At 45.7% G+C, this 18392-nt stretch overlaps 1 protein-coding gene across 4 annotated transcripts in view; it reads right to left on the bottom strand.

Annotated features, from left to right (window-relative positions):
• Positions 1 to 18392, bottom strand: part of LOC137426720 (apoptosis-stimulating of p53 protein 1) — a 228887-nt gene that overhangs the window by 120472 nt on the left and 90023 nt on the right. Inside the window, exon 2 of one of the 4 annotated variants that reach the window (XM_078779090.1) lies at positions 17248 to 17280. The exons of the other annotated variants lie outside the window; for them this stretch is intronic. The gene's annotated coding sequence lies outside the window, so the exon portion shown is untranslated. The remainder of the gene's footprint in view (positions 1 to 17247; positions 17281 to 18392) is intronic. 4 annotated transcript variants of the gene reach the window in all.

Below are 18392 nucleotides of genomic sequence, written 5' to 3'. Positions count from 1 at the left end.
TGCAGGTGCCTGCAATATAAAAATCACTCATTCAACCAGTTTGAATAGAGAAAAGGAGCGATTCTGCTGTTTTGTGTCACTGTGTGTACTGCAATGAGATTGAAGAAAATAAAGAAAACCAGAGAATTGTCTGAGGAGGTCAGACACAAGATTGTAGCCAAGCATGGACAATCTCAAGGCTACAAGTCCATCTCCAGAGGCGTTGATGTTCCTGTGTCCACCGTACACAATGCTATCAGGAAGTTTAAGGCCCATGGCACTAGCCAACCTCCCTGGACATGGCCGCAACACAAAACTTGATCAAAGATTGCAGTGAAGGATTGTTCAAATGGTGGAGAAAGCACCTCGATCAACTGCCAAACAGAATCAAGCTGACCTTCAGACACAAGGTACGACAGTTTCAACTCGCACCATCCGTCACCAACTCAATGAAAGGGGGTCTATGGTAGGAGACCCAGGAGGACCCCACTGCTGAGAGAGTGAGAGAGAGAGAGAGAGAGAGAGAGAGAGAGTGAGAGAGAGAGAGAGAGAGAGGGAGAGAGAGAGAGAGAGAGAGAGAGAGAGAGAGAGAGAGAGAGAGAGAGACATAAGAAACCCGACTGGAGTTTTCCAAAACACACCTGAACAAGCCAAAATCCTTCTGGGAGAATGTCCTGTGGACAGATGAGACCAAATTAGAGCTTGTTGGTAAAGCACATAATCTCTTATGTTTACAGAAAACAAAATGAAGCCTTCAAAGAAAAGAACACCTTCTCTACAGTCAAACATGGAGGAGGTTCAGTGACGTTTTGGGGTTGCTGTGCTGCCTCTGGCACTGGGTGCCTTGAATGTGCGCATGACATCATGAAATCAGGAGATTACCAAGGAATTTTGGAGCGCAATGTTCAACCCAGTGTCAGAAAGCTGGGTCTCCGTCAAAAGTCATGGGTCTTGCAGCAGGACAATGACCCCAAACACACTTCAAAAAGCACCCAGGAATGGTTCAAGACAAATCGCTGGACTGTTCTGAGGAGGCCAGCAATGAGTCCAGATCGAAATCCCATTGAACACTGTGGGAAGATCTGAAAACAGCAGTTGGGAGAAGGCACCCTTAAAATCTGGGAGAACTGGAGCAGTTTGCACAAGAAGAGTGGGACAAACTGCCAATAGAGAGATGTAGGTAGCTCATTCATGGCTACATGAAGCGCTTGACTGCAGTTATTTTATCCAAAGTCTGTGCTACCAAATATTAAGTCTTGGGTGTCAATAATTTTGTCAATGCCATTTATTTTTATTTTCTGATTTAAAAGGATATATTAAGTTCTGAATCAAAAACAAAGGTTCTGTAATATTAACAGTGAAATAAAGAATTGTGGAGACCAAATACTTTTGTCAATTTCAACTTATTTTTCGAGAAAATTGTGTTATTTGAAAAAAGTGCAAAGGTGCCAATATTTTTGGCCACAACTGTATGTTTCAAGTATTAGTGGGGGGGCCAATGTAGCAGATTGAAATGCCCGGTGAAATTGCTTGTTAATTTTTGGACACTGGTTGGGCTGTCTTTAGGGATGATATAAGTTCTAGAAAAAATATGTCTCCAATTGTTTCAAGTTCTTTATGGCGGCCATTTTGGATTTTCAAAATGGCGGATGTCGAAAACGTAAAATTCCATTATCTTGGCTTCTAAATGACCTAGAGTTTCGATTCTGGTGTCCAGTTGTACATTTTTGGGGATAGAGAATTGAATGAAACCTTCTTTAATAACCTACAAGGGATAAAAATAGGTTTTTATGGCACAGCCGAACCAGTGTCCAAAATCTAACTTAATGCACATCTATCTTAATTGTTATTTGTTATTTGTATGTTCCAGATTCGTGACCCTGAGCTATGATGGAGCCAAAAAGCAAGAAAACCAAGAAAGAAACTGATTTCACACTTTGCATTCAGTGCCAGGATCCCCAAGGTGCACTAGTGACTGAGCCAGCACTGGGCTCATATGCAAAGTTTCTCCAGTTCATCCAGGAGAGGGCACGATATGGTGATGCCGACTTCAAACAGATCAGCGAACGATTAAGCTGTTTCACTGCCACTGACTTGAGGAACAATAAAGCAAAGTGGCACCGGGCATGTTATGGATCTACATGCAACACTGCTCACCTGGAGCGTGCTAGAGTTCGCCACCAGAAAGCCTGCGAACATGGCGACACCCAGCATCTTCATAAGAGGTGTGGACGTCCTTCTTCTGCACCTGCCGCTGCAAGTACCTCAGGTTCTACGCAAGACGAGACTCTTCGCTTCACACGTTCATCATCAACTCCATTCAACAGAGACCTTTGTTTCTTCTGTCAAGAGGTCACTAAGGAAAGTGTACATGTTGTATGCACGTTCAACGCAGGTAAACAGCTGAAGAAAGCTGTTGAAGAAGGCAGCAACCACAAGTGGAAAGTTCAGCTGAGTGCTGCCATCAGTGCACATGATGCTCATGCGATCGACGTCAAGTATCATCTCCCATGCTGGGTGCAGAATGTCCAACGTGCTCCCAAGAGTGGGACATCAAGTGATGACAAAGAACACATACTGCAAGAAACTAATGTTATCAAAATAGCCGCAGACATTGAGTTTGTCAGCCTTGTTCGCTCTCTACTCCAAGCTGGTGAAATTCTCAACATGTCTGACCTGAAGTCGGTTTACTCCAGGATTCTTGACAATAATGGTGTGCACAATGTCCCATCACCTACTACCCAAGGCATGAAGGAGAAAATCAACTCTCACATTGATGACGTTCACTTCATGAAACCAAAACGTCGAAACGAGTCAGACTGTGTATTCTCCACTGCCGTGCGTGATGCAGCTGTCGAAGATGCAATGACGAAGACAAATGAAAAAAACATCGAACAACTGTTTGAGAGTGCCTCTGTTCTCCGCAGTGCCATTGCTTGTCAGAACAAGCACCCATGGCAATTTGAAGGAGAAATGAACACTGATGATGCTGAAAAGCATGTACCCAAAGTACTCTATGCTTTCCTCCGCTGGCTACTGGAAGGACCAGCCACGAGCATTGAGCCAGAGACTATGCGCTCAGCCACTATTCATCGAGATGTTATAACCATCAGTCAGAACATCATGTACGGCTACAAGTCAAAACGCCAAGTCACGTACAAGCCCAAAGAGCATGACGCATGAGGGTGAAGACCTGACGACTATCATCACCAAGGTGGTGATGCCAGCTGAAGTACAGAAGGATGTCTGCAACCAAGATGAGATTGGTCAGAAAGCGTATAACACGTTTGTTGCAGAGCGCATCAACACAAATGAAATCAACCTTTGGGCCAGAATGGGAAAGGTCAAACTGAAGATGTGGAAGAGTGCCAGGAAAGCTGTGAAGCACAAACTGGCAGACAAGGTTGTAGAGCTGAAAGACGACAGGTCACTGTTTGCGCGCATGCTGATCGTGGCCCGCTCACGACCAGAGATCAACTTGAAGGATGCCATAGGTCAATATGAATTCACCGCGCTTCCACGAACCCTCTTTGCAATGGCTGGGACACTACTACCATGCACAGACAAAAGCAAGCTCATGGGCATCCTAGAAGATCTACCCAAGAAGTCAACTGGCACTGGTCAGCAGCCAGACGACGACAATCCTGAACATACTCCACCCCCTCCCAAGAAGGTGACTGTCATAGACGGCATGGCATTAGTGCAAGCAATGGGTAAGCCACAATGGGTCAAAACATGTGCCCAGTGGGCTGGCCATTTCAATGCAACACTGGACTGCAAGACCAACGGGTATGATGAAGTCCACCTCGTGTTTGACCGATATGATCTGCCAAATTCACTGAAAGAGGCCACACGGGAGAGGCGCCAAGGTGGCAAGCCGCCCACTGCTTACCACGTTCAAGACAGCACCCCGATTGGGAAACTGACAGCAAAACAGTTCCTGTCGCACACCAACACCAAAGATGAGCTAACTGTCTATCTGGCAAAGAAAGCTCTGTGTCACTTTGAGGGGACTACCAAGGTCTTCATCGTCACTTCAAGGCAGGATGTCTTCTCCAACTGCATGGATGTACAGCATCTCCGTAGCTCCCAGGAGGAGGCTGATACGAGGATCTTTCTTCACAGTCTAGATGCCGTCCGAAGAGGTGCAACACAGCTGTACATTCAGTCACCTGATACTGATGTATTCATCCTAGCACTCCACCGGTACCATGAACTATGCAAAGACACATACTTCATCACGGGTGTGGGGAACAAGAAGAGGCAAATCTCACTGGAACCAATAGTACATGAACTTGGTGTCAGGAAGGCTGCAGCCCTACCAGGATTCCATGCATTCACGGGAGCAGACCAGACTGGTCGGTTTGCCGGCAAGGGAAAGCTCACATGTTGGCAAGCCCTCAATAGGTGCTCTGTTGAGGTGGTATCTGCGTTTCATGACCTTGGGGCCTCTGAGGAGCTGAGAGCTGACACAGAAAGTGACATTGAGGCATTTGTATGCCAGCTGTATGAGCCTCGTACTACAGTTGTGGATGTGGGCAAGCTGAGGTGGAGACTGTTTACCAAGAAACAGCTAGAGGCACAGAAGCTGCCACCAACACGGGGAGCTTTACATGAAGCCATTGCTCGTGCACATTTCCAGGCCATGGTGTGGCATCAGGCTGATGTACCGGACCCCCAGCTTCCACAACCAACAGAACATGGATGGAGAGCAGAAGGAGATCAGCTGGTGCCCATCACAACCAAGGACCCTCCAGCCCCAGCTGCCATCACACATCTAATCAAATGTAACTGCAAGAAGACCCAATGCATGTCTCACTGCTCATGCAGGTCTCAGCATCTCAACTGTTCTGAGATGTGTATGTGTGGGGCAGATGAAGAGGTGTGTGGTAACACGGGTCAGGAGCGCCCCATGGGAATCGATAACACTGATGATGAGGAGGATGGAGATCCTTCAATGTAACAATGAACACTGCCAACTAAAAATATTGCACAAAGACATTATAAGTGTACATTTGAACACTAAAGTCCAGCCTTTATGTGATTTAGAAGTGAAAATGATGGAAAAAAAAAATATATGTGTTGGCATAAGTGCGTGAAAATCCAAGATGGCTGCCATAAGAACCCTTTTGATCATATGTAGGTGTATAAATGTGTGTTTATTGGATTAAGTATCCGCAAATATGTACATTTGGACACCAAAATTAACACTCTAGGTCATTTAGAAGCCAAGATAATGACAATTTCGGTTTTCAACAAACGCCATTTTGATAATCCAAAATGGCCGCTATAAAGAACTTGAAAAAAATGGAGACATATTTTTTCTACAACTTCTATCATCCCTAAAGACAACCCAACCAGTGTCCACAAATTAACATTTGAATTCAACGGGAAAACATTGGCCCCCCCACTATATGGCTGAAATCTCTTGAGTGGTTCACAAGTTATTGCAGAAACATATTTCCAACAAGCGTTACGCCTAGGTCCCCCGTCGGGGAAGTGATGTGAGTTGACAAAGTGGAACACGCAGAAAACATGCTATGATATGATATTTCGCTCACAAGGGTCAGACATACATGGAGGCGGCCATCTTGGATTTTGACGTGACGACCCAATTTTCAATAGCGTTCTTCCTTATGCCGAGATAAACCCACACACCAAATTAGAAGTTGGTACTTCGCTTATCTTTCAAGATATTCTTTTCACAAGATTCAGACATACATGGCGGCGGCCATCTTGGATTTTGACGTGGCGACCCAATTTTAAACAGCGTTCTTCCTTGTGCCTAGATACACCCACACACCAGATTAGAAGTTGGTACTTCGCTTATTTTTCAAGATATTCATCTCACAAGGTTCAGACATACATGGCGGCGGCCATCTTGGATTTTGACGTGGCGACCCAATTTTAAACAGCGTTCTTCCTTGTGCCTAGATACACCCACACACCAGATTAGAAGTTTTCAAGATATGCAGGTTACAAGGTTCAGACATACATGGCATCAGACATACATGGCGGCGGCCATCTTGGATTTTGACGTGGGTTGCACACACACACCAAATTCGAATGCGGTCCTTCGCTTATGCACGCACGCACGCACGCACGCACGGACACACGGACGGAGGGAAAAGCCATAGTCTCCCTTTCGCTCCGCTGAGCGACGGGGGACAATTAAAGGCCACTCGACCTTAAGCCTTCGACCCTTTGAACCAAAATTGAATCACTTCATCTTCATGTGACAAACAGTTCATAGTTCTGCCAAGTTTGGTCAAAATATCTTCAGCAGTTCACAAGTTATCACGGTAACAGAAATCTGCTACTTTCAGGTGAAGGTCACATGACCTTTCTTTTTTTTTTTTCTTTTTTTTTTGTATACTGAATCGAGGCTCGTGAAAGAGCTAACATTTACTTCACAAACAAATCAACCAGACAAACAAAATATATAAAAAGAGGGAGCGGAAGACAAGATGGGGAGAGAAGGGGAAGCACACATACACAACATTTGAGAGCAGGGAGATGAGATGAGAGCAGGGAGACCTTTGACCCCAAAATTGAATCAGTTCAGCTTTGCATCATATTACACCTTTATACCAAGTTTGGTAAAAAGATACCTTCAGCGGTTCACAAATTATTGTGCATAGACACACGGACAAACCGAAAAAAAAACTTAGGCAGCTGAGCTATAAAAACTGTCAAATTGAAGAAATTCGTTAAAAGTTTAAAATACATAAACTAAACTAAAAGTCAACATGGCAAAAGGTGGAACTTAATTAAGGTTCGCCCAATTAGTGTTCCCACATGAACCAGTGGATAATGATGGGAAGCCAGGGTCTAATCCCAAATGTCCATTGTCTCCTAATGTCCTTGTGATTCTTGGTAAAGTGTACCAATGTCTTTATCTTAAATACAATTTGTTTCTCAGCTTTTGCCTCAGCATTAGTTCCCAGTTAAAAAAGGACATTTTGTGGGACACCGTGTACGTCACATTTAAACAAGGACGTAAGGATACAATGGGTAAAACTACCCACTTAAGTGGGACCTCATTCTGGTTTTCCACGATCATGAGCTAAGTGCTCGGATTGGAACCCCAAATAAGACAGCCGAAGTGTTATACACACAAGTGTTGATCAGAAAGTGGAAGAAGAGGAGAAAGAAGAAATAACACTTAAACATACACAAACATCCTTCATAAACCTGGTACACATGGCACCCACCAAACCAATCTTTTTAATCGTTGCAGGGGCACGCACTGCTGTGGAAATTATCCAGGTGTAAGCAGGAAACACACAGCAATAAGGAGAATACAGCAAAAACAACCACAAACTGCAAATTCGAAAGATGATGGGTTAGTTATGCAATCATTACTATTCTGCACAACCAGTAAAATTAGTAAATGGGGGAAAGGAGGAACATAAAGAAAGGATATGTGAGCTGATCTTCGTTGGCATGCAGCCTTGTGCTGGGGTAGCATCATTGGCTGAGGGTGCGGCTGGGCCGCTGATGTGATGCCCTCTGCTGGTTAGGGCAGGGATTTTTTTTTTGTTGTTTTTTGTATACTGAATCGAGGCTCGTGAAAGAGCTAACATTTACTTCACAAACAAATCAACCAGACAAACAAAATATATAAAAAGAGGGAGCGGAAAAACAAGATGGGGAGAGAAGGGGAAGCACACAAACACAACATTTGAGAGCAGGGAGATGTGTGGAAGGGAGAGGGCTTGGGGGGCGGAGGCGTGGGAAGGGGGGGGGGGAGGGAGGGAGAAGTATAAAACACAAGGACACCAAGGACTTCCAGGACAGAAGTTGGTATTTCAAAAAAGTGGATTTGGGGTGAAATTAGCGGGGGTAGAAAAGATCAAGGTTTTGGATGGGGGAAGATAAGAGATGGTGGTGAACAGCTGTTTTAAAGACCTGGAGGGTGGAGTGGGATTGAAGAGAGTGAGGGAGTTTGTTCCAGAGGCGGGAGAAAAGAGGAATGAAGGAGTGAAGGTGAGCAGAGAGTCTTGATTTTGGCAGTTTGACCATAAGAGGGTTGCAGGCAGATCTTGTGCGACCTGTAGGAATATTTGCGGGACAGAGCCCAGAGAGAGCTGGGGGGACAAGGCCAGAGAGGACTCGGTAGAAGACGGAAAGACCACCAACCTGCCTGCGGTGAGTGAGTGAGAGGCCCTTGGAGTTAGCTTCATCGCGGGAGATTCCAATGATTCTGAATGCTTTGGTTTCAACAGCGTGAAGATGAGCTAGGTGTGAGGCAGGAGCACCAGCCCAGAGGGGAGAGCAGTATTCCATTGAGCTGCGGATGAAAGCCTTGTATGTGGTGAGGAGCTCAGGTGTGCCAAAGAAGGACTTCGCAGGACGGAGGATGCCCAGTCGGCGACTGGCTTTGGAGGCCAGATTTGAAATGTGGTTTTCCCAGGAAAGATCATGGCAAATAGTGAGACCCAAAAGCTTGAGTGACAGAACTTCTTGGAGAGGATTATTCAGAAAGTGGATGGGAGGGTTGTCCAGTCGGTCTTTTCGGAGAGACATCGTAAGAGTGTGAGATTTGTCAGGATTGAAAGACATGTTCCACTTCGAATTTGGAATTTGCTCATGGTGCCATCGATAGGTCGCCTACTCTTCGTGAAGAACACCGTGGGATCTTTAACGTCCACCAACTAATGCTGGCAGTTATGCTGACATTATCGATCTAGAGTGGAAGGAAAGCTCAGTTTGATCACACACAACACCAATGGCAGAGTCAAACTCAAATAAAAGCTGCCGCTCAGGTGCATTGCATGCAGCGGACGTTTAATTGTAGAACAAAACGTCCTTCAAAATATACTGTGGTGGATACAATATTAAGGCTTTGGAGTAAGTACCGATCTGAATTATCAAATACCCTACAACAGCATTTTTTTAAAGGAGAGGCTAGTACCATATGTACGCAAAATTCCGACCATGAAACCGAATGAGAAATAGATGTGAAGTATTTCACTTATGAAACGTTCTCTCAGAGTCTGTTAGCTCTTGCTATCCCGTCCATTCCTCCACCACTGCAGCCCAGTTAAGGCCTCACGGTGTCCCAATTTTTACCTCCACCAGTTCTTCTTCACCAGCTGCACCGTGACCCCTTTCAGCCTGCTGCTCCACTTGTCTAGCTGTGGTGTGTCTGTGTGTTCTTGTCTGCAGTTTCCTCTTCAGCCTTTGTTGTTCAACTCCTTTATGAGCTTTGACATTTGGACTGCAACAAAATAAAATGTCCAAAACTATGCCTCTACCCTCGTTAACCAACCGCCCCCCCCCACCCCCCACCCCTTCTCCTCCACCCAACCCCAAGCTCTTCTCCTTCCAAGTTTCCAGTTTTTCCTTACTGGGAGTTTCCTTCTGTATCCATCCTGTCCACCCCACGTGTCCTTTGCTGCTCCCCATTCCTCTCCACATCCATTATTTGTACAGGTCTGCTTCTATATTGCCCTTCAACTCTGCTGTTCTCCCCCAAATCTCAATCTCAAAATCTCAATCTCAAAATCTCAATCTCAATATCTCAATCTCAATATCTCAATCTCAATATCTCAATCTCAATATCTCAATCTCAATATCTCAATCTCAATATCTCAATCTCAATATCTCAATCTCAATATCTCAATCTCAATATCTCAATCTCAATATCTCAATCTCAATATCTCAATCTCAATATCTCAATCTCAATATCTCAATCTTAATATCTCAATCTCAATATCTCAATCTCAATATCTCAATCTCAATATCTCAATCTCAATCTCAATATCTCAGTCTCAATATCTCAATCTCAATATCTCAATCTCAATATCAAAATCTCAATATCTCAATCTCAATATCTCAATCTCAATATCTCAATCTCAATATCTCAATCTCAATATCTCAATCTCAATATCTCAATCTCAATATCTCAATCTCAATATCTCAATCTCAATACCTCAATCTCAATATCTCAATCTCAATATCTCAATCTCAATATCTCAATCTCAATATCTCAATCTCAATATCTCAATCTCAATATCTCAATCTCAATATCTCAATCTCAGTATCTAAATCTCAATATCTCAATCTCAATATCTCAATCTCAATATCTCAATCTCAATATCTCAATATCTCAATCTCTCAATCTCAATCTCAATATCTCAATCTCAATATCTCAATCTCTCAATCTCAATCTCAATATCTCAATCTCAATATCTGTCTCAATATCTCAATATATCAATATCTCAATTTCTCAAAATATCAATATATCAACATATCAATATCTCAATATATCAATATCTCAACATCTCAATATCTCAATCTCAATATCTCTGTCTCAATATCTCAATATATCAATATCTCAATTTCTCAATATATCAATATATCAACATATCAATATCTCAATATATCAATATCTCAACATCTCAATATATCAATATCTCTGTCTCAATATCTCAATATCTCAATATATCACCATCTCAATATCTCAATATATCAACATCTCAGTATATAAATATTGTCATGCGAATCCCTCAAGGTTAACACCAGGGACCACGGAAGACCGAACGGATTTAATTGAGGTGACGACCAACTCGGATTCGGCTATAAAACGCGGGAGGAGGAAGTGAAGAAGAAGAAGAGGCGGGAGCGCTTACCTGGAGAGGGAACGAACTCAAACGGACACAGGTTTAACAAGGAATGGAAAGTAATGCAAGGGTTTATTTTAAATAAAGGTCGGGACAGGGAAACGCGATGATAAATCTAATAATGATCCTAAATGGGGATCCTGCACACCTCACTTCAGAAACAAACAAAGGACTGAATTAATAAAAGAAATGTCTCGTCGTGTACTTGTGAAATGTGGTGCGTCTTATCTTTGTCTGTAGTCGTGTCCGCCGTCCAACGCGGCTCCAAGCTCTGTCGCGAAGAAACCCTTCGTCCGCTCGCTCGCTCGCTTCGCCAGGCGTCGATGCGACTCGCTCCGCGGCACACCACGAGGTCCCTCACTCCAGTAACGACAGCACCGGATCCCGCTCCAAGCACCACGACGAACCGTCACCCAGCACGAAGCACGAAGGTCCAGCACGCAAGAAGGAAGAGCCAATGAAGACCAGGGACAAGAAGAGCAAGAGCTTCAAGCACAGATAGATCTCCAATACAAAGGGGTCCAGCGCGCAGAGTCCAAGAGAGAGAGAGAGAGAGAGAGAGTCGTGCAGCGCGCCACTTTGTAACCTTCCCTCTGACGTCAGTCTTGGCGCGCCACCAACCAGGGCCGTATAGCTTCCCGCCGTTTGCCGAACCTCGTCGCGCCTTCCGCGCTGATTGGTTCCAGGTTCGCGCCTTCCGCGCCAACCAATCACAGTCCTCCTGGGTGTGGTTACAACTCATCTCACACGATGTTGCTAGGCCAGCTGGTGGTGCGGCTGGCCGCGGCCATCCGGCGGGGCCCCGATCTGGCTCCTTGCCGGTCTTCTTCCAAGGTCATTGCAAGGGAAGGGAACTAATTAATGTGTGCACTAAGGACCTATCTAAGTGTTTATATGTGTGCGTTGCCATAAGGGACAAAGGAATGATTACCAGGTCTGACACACAGGGGTTTATCTTAGTCCCTACAATTATTTAACACCCGAACATCCTTGTATGTTCACAGGTATACACTTCCCCGACAAACCGCCTAAAACACAGAACTTATTACAGGGTAGATTCCCTATCGCGACAGTCGAAGCATGTTACCTATACAGATCTACCTGGCTCTAGATATTCCTTTACCCCCCAGACATAACACAGCCCCCCCCCCCCCCCCCCCCCCCCCCGGAACCATAGCTCCTGCTAGGTTCACTGCAGGCACCACCATTCCAGTCTTAACACTTACTGTCTCACACTTAATTAACCTGTGAAATAAATCAGGAGGGCTGTGGGAAGTGAGCCGGAACTACTTACCTATCCTCCTTAACAAGCTAATCCCTTTAACAATCAGGCAAATATGTACAATGATCTTAATTGGTCGTTCCTGCGGAGGGAGGAAACAAACAACACGCAAATTCTACCATAATCACAAAACTTAACCAAACTTACAAAAATTCAGAACTCTAATAAACATTTGTACATACCCCAGTCTAAAGACCGCGTCCCCCCGGTGGATGCCACAAGACGCAACCTTACCTGCGGGGCCATCCCAATGCACCCCTAAATTTCCACGGGCCCTATCCAGGTGTTACAGGTGAGTGACATGGCTTGGTGGATTTCGCCCTCATTCATTCGACACAAACCCCTTATCCACTTATTCTCATTCCAAAAATCCTTGCACACAAAATCATTACCAAGCACGTACTGATTACACCCCCCTGCAAGACCATGGCATTGATGTCATATTCATGTGTGTGCATCATTTCTACGAGGCAGCGGGGAGGTACCGCACAACTAAGATGATGGGGGCGCTTCAGGCTGTGGTGCCCGCAGTCCCAAAAACAAGTCAACCGACTTACAAGTTCATCGCCCCCCCCCCCCCCCTTTTACCTCTTGGCCCCTTGACAGCCCAATATCCCTTTCTGCTGTTACCCCGCCGGTGAGGGTCTCCACACACCAGGCTCCGTTGCCTCCTGCTTCCGCACAGCTCCACGGGTCGCCGGGAGTCTCCTTTACCCCACGGCGCCCAACCAGACCCTCCACCGGTGAGCTCCAATTTCCAGATACCACTGGCTGCCAGGGGTAATTGCCGCAGAGGGGGGCCGCAGGCATCGCTCCTCAGAGCTTGATCTGTACCTGCGGACACACACACCTTCCCCACCCACAAGATCCCAAAACACATTTCCTCCCCTGCTGCCATTCAATTCTCAACACATTTCCATAGCTGGTACAAAAGAGTTGCCATGGCCTGCCATTGTGAAATCCCCGTTTCACATTTTGCCAACACGTTTCCATTTTAAACACAATAATCACCACTCATTCTCAGTTTCCATTCTCCACGACCACATAAAAACACATAACCACCACACATAAACAAACGCCACCCACAAGACTCTGTGGCACACATTCCATCCTCCTCACCGGCCATGTCATCACTCGCACCCGCCTACACCCCCAAATTACCTGCCCCCAATTTCCATAAGCAGGTCCTGAAGCCTGGGACAGTACACATCAGTTCCTCTCACCTGAAACGCAGGTAGTTGCAGGTTGCTCAGACCCAAAGTGCCATCCACCCTCAAAATCCCAAAATTTCTCATTGGACCAATCAAATTTTCACCAAATTTCACTTTTGTCCCCACTATACTGGCAGGTATGTGGGTCTGCATCCAATGGTGATTATCACTACACAACTACCTGTGGCCACGACAGCTCCGCACCTCTACCGTGCAAGGATAATCGGGACAAGGTGAGCAGTCAAAACGCCAACATGGCCCATGAGTGTCCATAAGGGTGCGACCCACCATCCATCCTTCGGCCCCCCCGCGAGGAACACAGCTGCACCAGCCCCAGCTGGCCAATGTGGTGAGCACCTGCTGCCAGCAAACACTACCGCATGCACAACCTTGGCCCTGGGGGAGACGGTCGCAGTGCGTGGCTTTCCCCGCACATCACCTACGCCGCCCTCGTCCCTCAGTCCACAGAACTGCAGCCCCCCCCCCAGTGCCCACCCACACTTGACCACACCAAGGTCCAGTCGACAGCCATGCTCCACCAGGAGACCCACCCAGAAGACATGGTCCACACACCTCGGACACCCATAGCACCACAATGACCCCCAGACTACACAACTTCATCCCCATAACCCCACGTCCCAAATATTGGCACAGTCGCCCCCACAGCCAGTTGAAGGCTGTGTCTTGCTAACCTGTCAATTTTAATCACAGCCAACAACATTTTGGTCGACACACCTGGATCAATAATGGTGCCACTGATGTCAGTGACCACCATGACATTTCAAAATTCACCCTTAAGTTTGCATCTAACCTTAGATTACCCATGCCAAACATTTTTCACATTTTACTAAACTCACCAAAGAAGGGTGCTTCTCCATACACATGCCAGCCGAGCATGGCCCATATGCTCGGCACGTTACAAATTCCCGATTCAACAATCCCATGGCTCTCTTCCCAAACCGAGAGTCCACAAATCATAACGGAACATCTGTGGAAGGTCACTCTAGCACCATCACGTTCCACAGATGCCCCAATGGTTGTCCGGTGGGCTATCTCATTCCTGTCCATTCGGTTCGACCCGTGTCCATAGACCAACACAGCATGGCAGGTCACCACATGATGGCTGTTCCAGAGTCTCAGGGAGAGGGTGTCAGGCCGCATGCCCGGGTGGTCACCACATCAGGCCCAAGTTGGCCGTCCGTGGTGCCACCACCAAAGCGCGACCCACAACACCTACCCCTAGTGGTCCTCAATATACGCCATCCCAGGCCTGAGGAACCACCTCGGACCCCCCGGAGGTCTTAACCCCCACCAGGGTCCGGTGACCCTGCCGGCCCGAGCCACACGCTCGGGCGGCGCACCGACGGACAAGGGACGCCACACTCCACCCCCATGGGGCCCAGGTCGTAACACGATACCCATGGCTGGACCCCACATCAAAATCTCGCCAGCACAGCCCCCAGCTGGCTGGCATCCCCAAATTTACAAAGGGGCAACTCTTGCCCGAAGCCATCCCCAATGACCTCTCATGGTCCGAATCTCGCAGCCCGGGGACCAACTCCCTCCATGGCTGTTCCACATCCAATTCCCATTTTAATTTTATTTTTAATTTCCTTTTAAAAAATTTGGCCCCAGGTGTCCAATAACCACAGCTACAGGTAACAACCCCTACCACAGGTTGTTCTGCCCCTCCCTGCAGCTGTTCCAAATTCCCTACGGGGACCAAATCATCTGAGGCTCGATCTCCCGATCCTCCAATGTCCAAATCCAGCCCGGAACCAACACACTCCCCCAACAGGTTCTGCAATTTTGGAGCCTCCTGTACCCAATTGGTGTTTGTGGTGAGGGTCCCCTCGGTCACCTCGACCTCCTCCTCGGACCGACTCACCTCCTCCCCGAAACTCCTTTGGAACTGGTCAACCTCTACCGCCCTGGGACTGTCCGAGGTCCCCAGCCGCTGGGTCAAATCATTTTCATCACCATTACAAATCATTTTTGGCCCCCACAGGCCTGGATCAATAAATACATGGTCCGGCTCCATCACACGGACCCCCAATACCTCTACCCCCTGTTGCACTGCACAACCGCCCTCATGCTGCACCACTCCAAATTCATCCCCCTTTTGAGGTGTTGTGACATCCACCCGGCCACGATAAACCTCCAGGCCACGATGTGGGAAACATCCTCCATTTACCTCTGCACATGCGGTCTCCCCATCTACCTGTGGGCACTCCACATTCACCTGTTGGCACTCCCCATCCAAATTTCGAAACTCCCCGTTCCCTTCCAATTTTAATTTAATTGCCATTCCCGGCTTCTGAGCCCAGTGCGAGTCATTCCTTTGTTCTTTCTTTATCTCATTCGTTTGCTCACATGGGGTTTTCACTTCTTTCATCTGCGCATCCAATCTTTCACTACATGCCCTTATTATCACCCTCAATTCATTCCTTCGGGACTCCATATTTCATTCCTTCGGGACTCCTTCGGGACTCCACATGCGAAATTTGCATTTATGTTTATTTAAATTATGCAATGGACTACAAAATGTAAATGTTTCATGATATTTATTATATTATATCACCTTTATCTATCAATATTGTTGAAATGAAGATCAAATAGCTGTATGTCGAAATATGTTGAAAAAGTCAAAACTTTACGGGGTGTACTTACTTTTTCACGTGACTGTAGCTAGGTCAGAATTTGAATCCAGGCTAGACAGGTTAGAGGCGAGTGTGCGTACCTCTGGCCCGTCCAGCCAACCCTGCTGGTGAAGATTAAATATCCCACATCATCTTCCACAAAGAGAAGGCGAGTTATCACCGGCACCCTGAACAAATCTCAAATTCCTGCCAACTTCAGGCTTGACCAGCCAGTTTATGAAAAACTTAGGCCAACACTTTCCCAAGCCAACCTCAAGCATTTGGGAATAATTGGAGCCGTTGTTGTAATAGTAGTAGTAGTAGTAGTAGTAGTAGTAGTAGTAGTAGTAGTAGTAGTAGTAGTAGTAGTAGCAGCAGTAGCAGTAGTAGTAGTAGTAGTGGTAGTGGTAGTGGTAGTAGTAGTAGTAAAAGTAGTGGTCGGAGTTGTAGTAGTAGTAATATCTCTGAGGCCTAGTGTATGTTACAATCACATTTAAGAGCATCTGCCTTTACAATTGCTCCCTCGCGATGAGAAATGCCTCTTTAAACAACACTGTGCAGCCGTGAAACCTGGCCAGGGCTCATGCAAAAATATTCCTTGAAGAGATCATGCAGTTTCAACTTAACCCCCCCCCCACTGTCCGACCCGACCTCCCCCCCCCCCGCCCCCTCCCCCAATTGTATTAGATGCCCCACACTCCTCCCTTGACCTCAGAAAATCCCTCACAGTGTCGTCAGTATTTGTACTGCAGTGTGCCTCTCAGCAGTCGTACAGAGTTGTGGTCATCATGTTGCAGTGTGCATTGGCCTTTAGTCTTACCTACGAAGGTATAAGCAAGAATACACAAAAATACAAGCATCTGCTTCAGAAGAGTGATTAAAGCAATGCCATTAAATGGAAAGAAAAAAAACCCTCAAAAGGACATGAGGTTGCGAACACAATAAGCCATTAGTTTACTGGCCTGGTATTCACTGCCAAACAGACAGGAAGCAGTTCAAAGACAGAGCCCAAGTCAAATGGCTTGGTTAACATTTTCCAATATCCTGACAAAAGGCCATTATACAGGCCCACGTCAATTGTATCATCTCATGACCAATGCCTTGTTCATCGTCTCGGCCTGGAATGAACAGAAACTGCGGAATTGTTTCAGTGAACCCAAAACAGTCGACAGCATTTAACGTTCCCACCTTCACTGTTGCATCATTCAGGTTTTCATCTAATTTAACTCATTCACCATCTGCCTCGAAATCCAACCGTAGCAATGTCTACCTCATCCTGCTAACTAGAGAAGTCAGATCCTTGATCTTCAAACTTTGGACCAATAATGCCATAAAGTTTTTATTTTGGCTCTTGCTCCCCGAAGTCACACGTCAATCATTCTGGACAAAGGATGGTCGAAATGAAAAAAACAAAAAAAAACACAACCTGTCCCGAACCGAAGATGAAGCTGGCAAGACTAAACCGGTGACAAAGCCAAGCTTCAAAAGGTGCTCATTGCCTCACTAACCTGTCATTAATGTTCTGCTCACCGACCATTAATCTGCACGCAAGGAAAGGTTGCACAAACAAAAGAGACACTTTGTTAAATCCTGTCCAGCAGAATGACTAGCACAATTATCCTTTTGCAAGGCCAGTGAGTGGGCCACATGCCAAGTTGTTGGCAGTTTCCACGGAGCTCGATATTTTAAAGAAAGAAAAGAATATCCTCAAGTAGACAGGAATCTCAAAGTTCAAACACAATCCAATGCGACAAATTCAAGATAATTTTCAGGGCATCAAGAAGGAGCAGTCTGCAGAGAAGTCTAATCTCAATCACGTGTTCAAACAATATTCCATAGTAAGTGAAAATAAACAAGAAAACAAGAAGACGTCATGCGGAGCATGATACTTGCAAAATACGAACCACCCCCCCCCCCCCTTCCCCAAGAAAAAAAATTCCATTGATACAGCAAATTGTCCATTTCATCAAGATTAAAATTGACAATCTTGGTCAAAGTTCGAGTCAATAGGAAGAAAAGTGACGATTTTTCAGATGAAAATGATGATTTTGGAAGGTTGACCTTGAGTGGACCTTTGACATTTTGACCTCAAAAATAGTTGGTTTCCCAATTTAGTGACTCGATATGCAAATGCTGTTTAATTTTCAAGTCAATCTGTTGAGAATTGACGGCTTTTTAGATGGAAATTGATGATTTTTAAAATTTGGCCTTAAGTTGACCTTTGACCTTTTGACCTCAAAAATAGTTCATTTCCCAATTTACTGACTTGATATACAAAAGCTATTCAATTTTCAAGTCAATCGGATTTAAAATGGCGATTTTAGAAATTTGACCTCCAGATGACCTTTGACCTTTGACCTCAAAATCAATAGGCTTCTCAATTGGGACGACTTATACAACTTGGTGAAGTTTCGTGACGATCGATCTCGAATTGTGACCTGTAGGCCGGTGACAAACAGACAGACAGAACCACAAACGGAACCGACCAATATACTTGAAAAATCTTCGATTTTGCAAGTAATAACCTGCCCTTATGGACCGGTTAATTACCTACTTTTATGAAGACTTTATAATAACTTTGACATTCATGTAATACACTCGTACTGTATTTGTGACTTGTATTACAGGCTTCCACCAGGTGGCACAAACGATA

This window comes from Myxine glutinosa, chromosome 5, assembly GCF_964187855.1.
Source record: "Myxine glutinosa chromosome 5, kmMyxGlut1.1, whole genome shotgun sequence".
Taxonomy (NCBI): domain Eukaryota; kingdom Metazoa; phylum Chordata; class Myxini; order Myxiniformes; family Myxinidae; genus Myxine; species Myxine glutinosa.
This window is presented reverse-complemented; position numbering and strand designations above follow the sequence as displayed.